We start from the raw sequence: 14040 nt of genomic DNA, 5'->3' as shown, positions 1-14040 counted from the left end.
GCCCAGGGTGTGAGGCGCCCGGGCGGGTGTGGGGATACTCACAAGCCCCGGCTGAGAGCCGCTGTGTTGGAGTTTACCCCGGTGGACGAGAGGGTCGCCTCCCTACGCCTGCGGGTTGTGGGGGGGGAAAACTCTGACTGTTGTTTGTGCATATGCACCAAACAGGAGTTCGGAGTATTCGGCCTTCTTGGAGACGTTGACTGGAGTCCTGCATGGGGCTCCAGTGGGGGACTCCATTGTTCTGCTGGGGGACTTCAACGCACACGTGGGCAATGATGGGATGCTCATAAGTGTACCTGGTACCAGAGCACCCTAGGCCGAAGGTCAATGATCGATTTTATAATCATTTCATCTGATCTGAGGCCGTATGTTTTGGACACTCGGGTGAAGAGAGGGGCAGAGCTGTCAACTGATCACCATCTGGTGGTGAGTTGGGTCAGAGGGTGGGGGAAGACTCTGGACAGACCTGGTAAGCCCAAACGTGTAGTGCGGGTAAATTGGGAACGTCTGGAGGAGGCCCCTGTCCAACAGACTTTCAACTCACACCTCCGGCGGAGCTTTTCGTGCATCCCTGTGGAGGCTGGGGGCATTGAACCCGAGTGGACAATGTTCAAAGTTTCCATTGCTGAAGCTGCGGCGAGGAGCTGTGGTCTTAGGGTCTTAGGTGCCTCAAGGGGCGGTAACCCACGAACACCGTGGTGGACACCGGTGGTCAGGGAAGCCGTCCGACTGAAGAAGGAGTCTTTCGGGATGTTATCCCGGAGGACTCGGAGGCAGTTGCAGGGTACCGAAGGGCCCGAAGGGCTGCAGCCTCTGCCGTGAAAGAGGCAAAGCAGCGGGTGTGGGAGAAGTTTGGAGAAGACATGGAGAAGGACTTTCGGTCAGCACCAAAGTGCTTCTGGAAAACTGTTCGCCACCTCAGGAGGGGGGGCGGGGAACCATCCAAGCTGTGTACAGTAAGGATGGGACACTGTTGACCTCAACTGAGGAGGTAATAGGGCGGTGGAAGGAGCACTTTGAGGAACTCCTGAATCCGACTAATACGCCCTCTATCTTAGAGGCAGAGCTGGAGGATAATGGGGGATTGTCGCCGATTTCCCAGGCGGAAGTCACTGATGTAGTCAAACAACTACACAGTGGCAAAGCCCCGGGATTGATGAGATCCGTCCAGAAATGCTCAAGGCTCTGGGTGTGGAGGGGCTGTCCTGGTTGACACGCCTTTTCAACATTGCGTGGAAGTCTGGGACGGTGCCAAAGGAGTGGCAGACTGGGGTGGTGGTTCCCCTTTTAAAAAAGGGGGACCAGAGGGTGTGTGCCAATTATAGGGGTATCACACTTCTCAGCCTCCCTGGTAAAGTCTACTCCAACGTGCTGGAAAGGAGGGTTCGGCCGATAGTCGAACCTCGGGTTGAGGAGGAACAATGCGGATTCCGTCCTGGTCGTGGAACAACGGACCAGCTCTTCACTCGCAAGGATCCTGGAGGGAGCCTGGGAGTATGCCCAACCGGTCTACATGTGTTTTGTAGATTTGGAGAAGGCGTATGACCGGGTCCCCCGGGAGATACTGTGGGAGGTGCTGCGGGAGTATGGGGTGAGGGGGTCTCTACTCAGAGCCATCCAATCTCTGTATGACCAAAGTGAGAGCTGTGTCCGGGTTCTCGGTAGTAAGTCGGACTCGTTTAAGGTGAGGGTTGGCCTCCGCCAGGGCTGCGCTTTGTCACCAATCCTGTTTGTAATATTTATGGACAGGATATCGAGGCATAGTCGGGGTGGGGAGGGGTTGCAGTTTGGTGGGCTGGGGATCTCATCGCTGCTCTTTGCAGATGATGTGGTCCTGATGGCATCATCGGCCTGCGACCTTCAGCACTCACTGGATCGGGTTCGCAACCGAGTGTGAAGCGGTTGGGATGAGGATCAGCACCTCTAAATCTGAGGCCATGGTTCTCAGCAGGAAACCGATGGAATGCCTTCTCCAGGTAGGGAATGAGTCCTTACCCCAAGTGAAGGAGTTCAAGTACCTTGGGGTTTTGTTCGCGAGTGAGGGGACAATGGAGCGGGAGATTGGTCGGAGAATCAAGCAGCGGGTGCGGTATTACATTCAATCTATCGCACCGCCAGGACGAAAAGAGAGCTGAGCCAGAAGGCGAAGCTCTCGATCTACCGGTCAGTTTTCGTTCCTACCCTCACCTATGGTCATGAAGGCTGGGTCATGACCGAAAGAACGAGATCCAGGGTACAAGCGGCCAAAATGGGTTTCCTCAGGAGGGTGGCTGGCGTCTCCCTTAGAGATAGGGTGAGAAGCTCAGTCATCCGTGAGGAGCTCGGAGTAGAGCCGCTGCTCCTGCGTCGAAAAGGAGCCAGTTGAGGTGGTTCGGGCATCTGGTAAGGATGCCCCCTGGGCGCCTCCCTAGGGAGGTGTTCCAGGCACGTCCAGCTGGGAGGAGGCCTCGGGGAAGACCCAGGACTAGGTGGAGGGATTATATCTCCAACCTGGCCTGGGAACGCCTCGGGATCCCCCAGTCGGAGCTGGTTAATGTTGCTTGGGAAAGGGAAGTTTGGGGTCCCCTGCTGGAGCTGCTCCCCCCGCGACCCGACACCGGATAAGCGGACGAAGATGGATGGATGGATGGATATAGTCTCTCTCAGTTCATCCAGAGGTCACAAGTGGCATTGTTGGTATACGTACTCAATACTCGAAGGGAATAGTCGGTGCACTGTTGATGGCGGCCATTCAGGATTCCTAGAACTGTAGATACATTCGTAACTCGTTTTACACACTTGAGTTTTCCTTTCAGCTTTAAATTATCCCAAATTTGGACACTTTCTGTCACGCGACTATTTTCTCTCTCTTCTTCCATTTTGCAATACCTGTTTTCTGCGTCACATCACCTGTACACACAATCGTCGGTTGCCATAAGAAAAACTGCATCAATGTTTTTTTAGTAATCAGATTACTCGAGTTACTTAAAGAATCGTTTCAGCCCTAATCTGTTCAGAATTAATTTGGCACATAGATGACATTTGATATGATTTAGTAAATTTCTGTGTTGTATCTTAGATTTTTAAACTTTAGCCAAATATAGAGTATTTCCAAATCAAATGAAATATAAGTATTTTATGTGTGTGATTATCAAATTACCTCATAACAAAAAGGCATTATATAATTAAATGTATTTAATAACTAGATAATATAATAAGAATCCATGGGATTTTTCTGTAGTAGTGTTGTACTGTAACATGGCCATCACTCCAATGTTTGTACCAGAGCCAGTATTTGTGAAGTGCTGCTGATCAGATGATGATTGTCAATCCTGTGTGTTAGGAAAACACTGATTCTTGACAATAAATGCCTTTGATCCCAGACCATTGTCAGTTTCATGCTTCATTTACCCATAGTCTGTGTGTAGAGGTGCACTGATGTGTTGAGCTCTGACTGTATGTGTTACCCTTTTGGATCCACTAGATGGGGCTGTTAAATACAAGTCAGCACTGAAACAACACGCAGGTTGCATGACTTTTCTTGAAGAATTTCTCTTTCTCTCAAACCCTGAGACATTTGGTTTGTTCTTTTGCTTTATTTTAAAACAAAAAACTTGAACTTGATTAACATTTACAATGACTGCCTTAATAAAGGTCTTAAGGTATCTTCGATGGGAATAGATGTGTTTGCACACAGTCCTTTACAGCTTCAGCCTCTGGCACAGCTGCATTTTTGACCGGTCTTAGGCCTTTTTTTTTTCAGTTGAGTCAAGTCAAAACAACTCAGCCAGAATGCATTGTCATTTGACACTTTGTATCCAGTGGTGGCAGCACTATGTGATCGGGTTCATCTTTGCTGTGCAATGTTATAAATAAACTCTTGTTACTATTTATAGTTTGTCCTTAAGCTAAACACACAGCAAGCTGAGCATAAAATGATGTGTATTCCCCTTTTTTCTCTTCCTTCCACCCTCCCTCTCTCTCTCCCTTCCTGCTTCTTTCTGTCCATCCTTATCCATCCTTCCAGCAGTTCCTAGCTCGCACCACACACACACACACAGACCACTTCTTCATGCTGAAAAACAATCTGAATGCAGCCTGAGGTTTACTACGTAGCCCTGCACATGTATGTCTATAGGGTGACATTTACAGTATGTCAGTGTACAACATTTTAGTTATAGGCTCACTGTAAGTTCATAGTGGATTGTAAAATCAGCTCACAGATTTGTATTTCAGCACCATGGTCAGCTCACTGAGCTGCAGTGCTATTAAAATGTACTGAGAGGAGGAGTAGCTGCAAGTCTGGAGCCAGTAGCACGTTGGGAGAATATCTCTGTCTGTGTGTGTGTGAGTGTGTGTGTGTCCGGCTGTCTATCATTCGAATATCTCGAGAACCGTTCATCGGATCTGCTTCACACTTGACAGGTGTATTCCTGGTTAACCAGTGCAGTGAATTTGTTGCAATTTGTAAATGTGACACGTTCAGTATTAATAAACTGAATAAAACAAAACTGAACTGACCCGCCTGAGCAAAAGACATCCCATAAAGCACGCTGTAGAACAAAAGTAAACATGGAGGCCAGTGAAGTCAGCCGCAAGCCGTCTGCACGGGGCTACCAGAGACTATTTAGACCTCTGCTGTGTATTTCATATAGATTGTAAAAATAATGCAACGTAGCATCCGTGACGTCACACATTGGTTTGTGGACTGCCGTTTTGAAGCCTCGAGTTTGGCAATTTGAATGTCGCCATCTTGTTTTTTTTTGGAATCTGACGTGGCCATTTTTGACAAGAGGGTGGAGTTGGTAGCTTGATTGGCAGAATACTAAACTAAATATTAGCCCAAAGCAAATGAAGTGAAAACACAGTGACTGGGTCAAAGTTTAAGATAAAAACACGGACAACACCCCAAAAACAAGTTCACAGCTATTTTAATGCACACACTGCCATGGATACACATTGCTCATGCCGTGTTCACACCAGGGCAAAATAAAATACTTGCATTGCGCCATTTGCTTGAGTTTGGGTATTATTTGGATATTTGGGTTTACTCTCGTTACCCGCCGGTGTAGAGCTGTAGCCACCTACGACATTTCTTTACGTCATCAATATGGCCAAAATAACCACTATTGCTGCTTTGTGTCTGTTGTGAAAGTCCCAGATACGTCCGAAAATCTAACGGTGTCATGTCTGGATTAATAATATCATCTGGTGGAGCAAAAAGCACAGTAATGTTTACTGCTTTCTCCCTGAAGTAAACGTTATGTCTGGATGACTGCCACTTCCAGCGCTACTTGAGGTTCAGATTTGGCTGTTTTCAATTGCACGGTCCACTAGTGATGGGACGTTTGACACCGAGGCACCGAAGCTTGTATCACTTCCGCAAAACACACTGGTTCGAAACAGTGTGCTGGAGCTTGTATCAAATTGAAATAAGCATGTGACTGATGACGTCCGAAGCTTCAAACATCACTGAAACTCCAGAAGGGTTTGCTGAATTCATGTCGATACGTTCTTACCAAGGGCCCGTTAGAATTCACTGGAACATCGCAGGGTTTATGAGTGTGGCTTGCAATTTATTTGATTAGCCTATTAATGGAAATTAGCCTACTTACATACATCTGTACGTAATGTTACGTAGCAGTAGAAGGTGGCATTGTTGCTGCAGTTTATTGAATTCATATTTAGACCAATTAAACATACTTACATTCAAATCCTGATCACAGTAGTTTATATTATTATGTTATATTCAAACATAGGCTTTATATTTTTAATTCCGTCATGTCATGTGCATGTGTCCATTCTGTCTCTCCTATGTTCATATTATAAGCTTCGTTTGGCTGTGTTGAGTTGATAGCCGCTGTCATTTCTGCTGACCACCAGATGTCACTGTGTTGTCTTCGATGCTTTGATGCTTCGGATCATTTTGCAATACAATCAGGAAGAAGCTTCAGAGGCTTCACAAGGCTTCGTTCACCCATCACTACGGTCCACGTAGAGTCTAAAGATTCTATGTTACATAGGCTCTGTATTCTGCAGACCACTCTACCTCTGTCTCCTTTTAAAAACTCACTCGCCCCTCCCCTCCATGAAGTACAGCTGAGCTGACGGTGAGTACAAACTATATCCCAACATAGGGTCTACTGCACAGCGAACTCCAAAAAGCAGCGATGAAAAAAGTAGACCTAAATATCTAAATATCTGTGTGAATGCGTGCATACAAACTAAAATGTTATTTATATAGTCCAACCAATGTAAATTATATATTATTAGCAACACATGCATAATCAAAATGTCTGTTAAAACAAGGAGCTTGACGTACCAGGATCAGTTGTATGTATGCTTATTTATAACAACAAGAAGATTAAGTGTTCATAAACTGCATCACGACCAAAAAAAGGCCTAATTGCCACAAAGTAACAGACTATGCAAAATCTTTCTTTTCCGACAGTATGTGAGAAATTCTAGTTAGAGTATTTGTTTCTTTATAATAGGCATACATAAATCACGATCATACTAGGCTAAATATAAGCTACCATCTGGGCCTGCACGGTGGCGGCAGGAAAAAGACACAGAGATCTTTCATTTTATTGTCATTGCAGTTTTAAAGCTTTGCCACCAGGGGGTGCTGCCTAACTCAAATAAATGAGCTAGCCTGAATAATATGTTCAGATGTAATAAGGCCTAAAGTCGAGGGTTTATGGCAGCTGATAAATGAGGTGGTTACACAGTATTCTGTTAACTATATTATGCTTTTTAAAACCAATAGTTGGAATGGTTTGACGAGACTTGTCGTCACCTGCAGTCACACATATTCCCAGACTTTCTTCTCTTAATTCAGGAGCGTCAAACTCATTTTCCCAGAGGACAACACCGGAAAAAGAGAATCCCACCGGGGGCCAGACATGGAGAGTTTATTGACGTGCTTTTGTTACTGCATGTGTAAGTAATAAAAATAATCAGTCAAGCTGGCTGTGCTGTATGAGGATACAAATTATAGTTATAGTATTGTGTGTTTAGTGTGTTTAGTGGAAGAGCACTGTGACAGCTTAGTCAGGCAAAATGAGAAAAGGATACTGTTGTCAGAAAGCAGCACTGTATGACGGTGGTCAGAAAGCAACAAGAGTGCAGCGACGAAGTTAATATCAGTTTGATATCAGTTTGACCATGAGAATAAGTTACTCCTCAACCATCCATTGTTCTCTCTGACCATCAGCATAGTTAAAGTCTGCCTAACAGCTGATGAAGAGGGCGTGTGCCAAAAGACTGGGACCAGTCTGTGCACCAACCACCAAACCACGTTACTCCTCCAACTTTTAATAAACAAATCAAAATGCTCTTAGAGACTGATGTATGAATTCATGTATAAGCCAGAAAATTCAGTCTGATGAGAGAAGCCTGTGTGCCTGCTCAACTCCGACCCGTGTACACGTTTATGCTCTTATCATTTTACTTAAATAAATACTTGTTAAACTTTTAAGTCCTCTCCTTGCCTACTTAGTGGATTTTGAAATCCACACGTCACTTTTTTTTTTACATTTTGGTAGCCTTTTTCCTCATTTTTGTTGTTTTTGTTCCAACGTTTTTAGTGGCTTTCTCAGACATTGTGAACCTAAATTGATATACAGGCCGGATCTAAATCTGCAAGGGGCCGGATTTGGCCCGGGGGCCTCGAGTTTGACACACGTCTTAATTATTGACTGGTTGCCTGTAGCCTATGTAATGTTTCACTTTAAGTTGATACTGTGCTTTAGGCTATTTGGATGGATTGGCATTGGTTGCATCAAGCAACCCAAAATAAAAACAGAATTTTGACAAATAATAAAGAGGTAAGCCTAACAATCAGTGCTGTATTACTGGAGTAAGACTGCATAGCCTTCTACTACTATTATGACTGATAATAATAATAATAATAATAATAATAATAATAATAATAATAATTAAAAGTAAAATCATTTTATTGAATGAACATTGAATTCGACATTCCTCACCACCCTATTAAATGTGACGTTAGGCTATTTTACAAATGAGATTAAAGAAAATGTTTGATCATGCATACATCTCATTTTATTATATCATCATTTATATAATTTATAAGACATACTGTAAGTTGAATGTAGTCTGCTGCATGAAATTAAGCGTTGTATTTTATTTTGCAAGTGTGATTGTCATATCCTGGAAGAGATGTTGCTTTTTCTGAGCTTTATGACCATGGGTGTATAAAAAGACCGTTTAGACCATGGATGTAAGATGGATTATAAGACCTTGTGTTATTTTGGTACATAGCCCCTCCGTTTATACTACTACTCCACTACATCTCAGAGGCAAGTATTGTACTTTTCATTTTATACAATGTTTATACCCTTCATGACCAGTGAAAAAAAATCTCAAAATTTAGAGATTTTGAATTTGAATGTTTCTGACAAACTGAAGGATGAAGTGTTTTTCTGAGCATCAGATTACATGAACCTTACACATCTACAGCAGTAAAATGCAAGATACACTTTAAAGCAGAAGTAATATTAATCCAAGAACATCATATATAAACACTGTTAGGGAACATTTTACTGCACATTGAGTACTTGTAAACTGTTAAACTTAACAGTTCCTTAAGGGGACACACGACAGGTGAACAGGGGAAATGTTTTAACTACAATATAGCACCATGAAACTTCCCCAGTTGATTACTAACAATAAGATAATATTTTTTTGTATTACAAGTTTTCTGAAATGTTGTTGATATATGCAAATAGTGCTTTATATTGTTAAATATGTGCTAATTGGCATACATTTCCAGAACAGAATTGTGAACTTTGGATAAAGCCAGGTTCAAAATTCTTTCGCATTTCATTTTGTTGACATATTAGAGTCAAAGGGGAGGTGATTTTGGAAATCTCTTTTTATCAATCCATATATCAGAAGATACTGTAAACAGCCATACCAACAACAAAAAATCGATGTTCGCCATGTTTTAAGGTGTACAATGTTACATACATTCAGCTATGAATGACATATGAACAAAGCCCTCATTAAAAACCATCACGATGTAGACAGGAATGAGAGTGGAACGTCTGGTGTATGTAAGTGCTACTGAAGTGGAGATTTTTGGCTCAGAGTCTGAGAAAAACCCATTTTGAGAATACAGCTTTTAAAGATATGGATTGGAAGACACTACAGGTGAATAGGGTAAAACATTTTAACTCACAGATGAACGTAAAACGTACCCAGTTGATTACTGACATTATGACAATTATTTTTTGTATTACAAGTTTTCTGAAATTCTAATTTTTAAATATGCAAATGAGGCCTTATCTAATGCTAACTTTTTTGTGATGTTTTAGGAAAATTCGACAGGCACAGATAGACAAATTGGAGTACAATGATCACCTAAATGTGTAGTTGATAATTTTCTTCCACTAGTCTGAAAGAAAAAATGTTATGGAAGCAAAATAGACCCAAACGTTAAAATGGAAATATTTTGTTTTTGCCTGTAGTTTCTCCCCCCCTTTTGAATGCAGGACTTTTACTTGTAGTGGTATTAGTACTTTTAGAATCTGAATACCTGTTTCACCACTGGATATTTACTCAGATGTAGCCTCAGTAAGACTGGAAGGGGTGAGACAAAACAAGAGAGGGTGTGTGATGGAAGCAGCAGAGTTAGTCCATTCATGATAAAAATCAAAACGAATAACAACCGTTTGAGAATTAAACCAAAGTTTGGTCTTCGAGTATTTATTTACATTTGCAAATGGAGAAAACACAGTTTCAAAGGTAACAACTGAAAATGTCTTTCCTAACCTAAAGTCTAAACATCCAAACGTCATATAGTGAAGAAACTCCGTTAAGCCACCCCTCTAAATGTATCTTTTAGCATGGCCATAGTTGAAAAGAGGACATCATTAACAGTCACACCATTGTCTCACCTTCCCCTCTGCTCTCTGTTCTTAACATTAGCCTAAACAACACTTTTATCTCAGGAGACAGAAGGAGACACGGTTTGTGGCCTTCTCGACTTCGTCTGCTAAAAAGTCAACAATGTGAGAAGGTTCAAACTAGTAAAACTAAATAATTCTACTGGGCTATAGTTCACGGTTGCCAACTATTCCACTTGGAGCCTTTTGAATCTACACATGAAGAAGCTAAATCTTGTGGTGTTATAAAACAATCATTAAACCAATGGTTAATATCATTAAACAAATGGTTAAAATAAAATTTGCCACCACAGTTCACCCTTTTGATTACAAAATAATCACAAAAATAAATTTTACTTTTAAAGATTCAACCCTATGGATATTCATGTCTATTTCTTACCTGTTAAATGGAAAGGTACCAAAAAAAACTCTTTTAAATAGTAGCAAGCATCCACGTCAAAGAATAAAACAAAATGAATCAATCTCCCACAGTATCATATTCAGAAAGACGGAATACTCAAGAAGGCTCAATCATATTTACCATAAGAATGAATTGAACTCTTTTTCTTGATTAGGGTAATAACATAGCAAACAAAACAAATCTGAAGACCAAACATAATCTGCTAAAAACCCTGGACATAAATGTCACTGGTTAATGTCACATCAGACTACTGCCTTATAATTTGTGTAAAGAATGTGTTATGTATTTAAACATTAAAATAACCTGGTGTGAAGTGTGAACATTTACTAATTTCCTATCTACCCTTAAGACAAAGTCAAATTTTCCATAAAGCTGATAATTAAATTATCCAATGCCATCAAATGCTTCCCCCCCTTTGGTTATTTTAATATAAATCAATTGAAACACGCTCAGTGCAATTATCAAAGCTCTCACAGAGTGAAAGTTGAGAAGAATCAGAATCTGTTTAGGAATAATTTACTTTCTTTATCAATAATCTATCAGTTGAGTTTGTGTGGTCATGAGGAACCACATAAGGTACAAAACCCCAATTAGCCCCAATTTAGTAACATTTGTATGCCAAACATCCCTTTGCCTATTATCGGAACATAAGAGTGGACATGAGTTAATCATTACAGTAATATTAGCTCTGTACTCGTACTTATTGTATTCCAACCACCATTTTCTTCTTGACATGGAAAGTAGTGAACGCATCACCCGTCTTTTCCTCCAGTCACCCTAGTGTGTTGGTGTATGTAAATGTTGGGAGGAATGGTTACACCTGATTTATCAAACTTTTCTCTCATCAAAAATAAAATGCAAAAAAACCATAAATGCAATAGAAAATCATAATAATCACACTACAAATGTGGAAAACCCCCCATGTTCTTCTTGAAGGGTACCTGTTCCAGTCCTTTCTGTCCATCTGCTCCATGTGTGCGCCAGAGCACGCTGCTCTGAAAGTGTGTGTGTTCATCTCAGAGAATGTCAACAGTTCCTCAAAAGAATGTGCAGTGAGTGTGTGTGTGTTCAGAGAGAGAGAGGTGGTGTGTCCTCTACAATTGTGAAGTGTATTCTGCTGTCACTGTCAGAGAATGTGCTGTGGTTGTCAGAGAAGAGATCAGTATCCCTGCTGTCTTCTGAAATGATTTTAAACAGCAGGCTACAATACCAATATGTAGCTTCTGGTTTTTCCTCCTTGGAAAAACTTCTCGATTTCCTCCTCTCTCAACGTGTTGCAAACAGTGAGAAAAACTCCAGTTTTCCCTGATTGATTTCAGAGATAGCACAGAAACGCCGTCGGTCAGGCTGATCTCTGAATCGATTTCCCTCGTAGGTGACTCAGCAGAAGATCTGCTCGTCACTTGTTGCAGGTTGTAGAAAAAACCTGTCCTCCTCTCCTCCGGAACCTTTTGTAGTGATGCGTGTATCCAGGTGACTCTCCCTGGAACCTTTCACTGCCCTGTGTCACTGGAACGATCGCCATGGTCTCTTTCACCGTCTATCTGCCAATCCTTCCTCCTGAAGTTGTTATCACCACGGAATCCCCAGGCTTGACACCTGGATTCTTACGGCCAAAAGAGCAGAAGAAAATTCTCACGCAATAACCTACCCTAACCTATCATTTCCCTTATACTGCCGTGGAAGAAATAGGTGTTTTTGTTTATGGGCCTCTCCCATGACATGACAAAGCTCATGACTCAAAAGCAATATAAATAATCTGTTTAATATTCTAATCCTTAACATTGTTCTAGGTTTAACAGCAAATCCTGTTTATCCGTAACAAAAGTTCAATAAATAATTTCTTTAGGGGACTTTTCACCTCAGTAAATTTTAACGTCAACATCAACTTATTTAGTTAAAACATTTTTTGATATAGCAACTCAAAAACTCATTAGAGTACGACATGAAACGTACTGCTTTTACGATTAAATCTCATTTAAACCTTCATTTATTCAATATCACGATTAAACTAAGACAAATTACCCAAAATACATTGTTTTTCATTTTTTTATCTATAGTTTACAAACCAAAGTAACACTAATTACTATCTGCTAGTTCCAAGAATCATTACAAATTAAAGTTTTTAGCCTTCTAAAGCACACCTAATCACGTGTACTTTGAACATCTATTTATCCAAATCGTTACCTGTTACGGGAAACATATCACATATTTTTTCTTTAAACCAAAATTTCACTTGTACTACTCATGTTTGGTTTTAGCTTGTGCCTTATCTGTGTGGTGTGTGTGTGTGTGTGTGTGTGTGTCTCCTCCTCTGGCTGTCCTCTGTCAAAGAAAGAAGGATCTCTCCAGGGTACATATAAACACACTGTTATTCTTTCTGTAATTTATGGCATCATTAATTAACAACTCAATGTATTCCTGAAAGGTGTGTCAAGGTGTACAGCTTACCATCACCCAGAACTATAAAACGATATTTACTGTCTTTTCTACTGGAACTCTGAGAAAAGAAAAATGTTAGACGAAACAACAGAGAATCAAAACCTTTAACATTCCCTGCAGAATGTTATGTTTAGCTGTGGGAGACATTAGGTGCTCGAGCATAGACCCACTGCATTTACTGCTTGAAGGTCCTGAATGAAACAAAACTTTAACATTCGTAATAAAAATGATTCTTCTTATTTATGTTACTTGAGAGAATAAGTGTACGTGTTGGAGAATCTAAACATGGAACTATAAACCCCATCCGTCAATAAAGAGTTAAAAACACGGTCGGATTTCTGTCGATTACTTCCTGTTTTAGCGTGTACTGATGTTTTCTGGGGCCTGTAGTCCGAACGCAGCTTGATGACTACAGGTTAACAATTTGTCAATCAATCCACGTCACATTTGTTGTGTTTTGCCCAGAGATAACGCTGTACCTGAGACAAAAAGTGGTGAAACATCAGTAGATAAAAATGTTGTTTTTACCGTGTGAATATGCATCTATTGTAGTCACAGGTTCTCTGAATATCTGAACACTGTGAATACAAGGCATATGCTATTGTATGGGTTTTCTATAGTCTCCTTTCGATGGAGAAAAAATAAACACATTATCAGTAATGTCAGTCCGGTCAGTCAATATTACAAATAGTCACAAGGTGTCCTACGTCTGTCTCCTCTTCTGTTGGAGACAAAGAAACATGAATGTGAGCTTTTGAGTTAGAATTTCTGAAAAACTTCTGTAGTTTATCAGTCAAGGTGACAGCCACTGGACATGCGCATATGCCAGTAGACAAAAGAAAACTCATACTCGTCCTTTGATTTGTTAAAAAAAAAACTTTTCAACGTAGTCTTCATAAGGGTCAAAAGGTGACAAAAGGAATGCATGTAATATTTGTGATTCCTTAAACTTAACTACAGGTGTCCCAATTTGTTACCGTAATCAGGAGATTAACAGACTGACATGGTACGTGTTACATTAAAATTTGTAAACAAATACGTACTTTTAGGCTGCAACAAAAATATGTCAGCCAAAGAGAGATTTTTATCAAACCGCACAACTTTAAAGCCAGTGGGCAAACGAATAAACATTCCTAAGACCCGTGGGTGAAACAATGTCTTCAATTTCAAATAGACATTTTCAAATGCAATCTGCATAACAAATTTACAGGACACTCAGATGGAAGGGAGAAAGAAAAAAATGAACATTTTCCTTTCTTATCTAGTTCAGGATCCTAAGGATCTGAA

This window comes from Perca flavescens, chromosome 17, assembly GCF_004354835.1.
Source record: "Perca flavescens isolate YP-PL-M2 chromosome 17, PFLA_1.0, whole genome shotgun sequence".
NCBI lineage: Eukaryota > Metazoa > Chordata > Actinopteri > Perciformes > Percidae > Perca > Perca flavescens.
Note: the sequence above shows the minus strand (reverse complement) of the source record.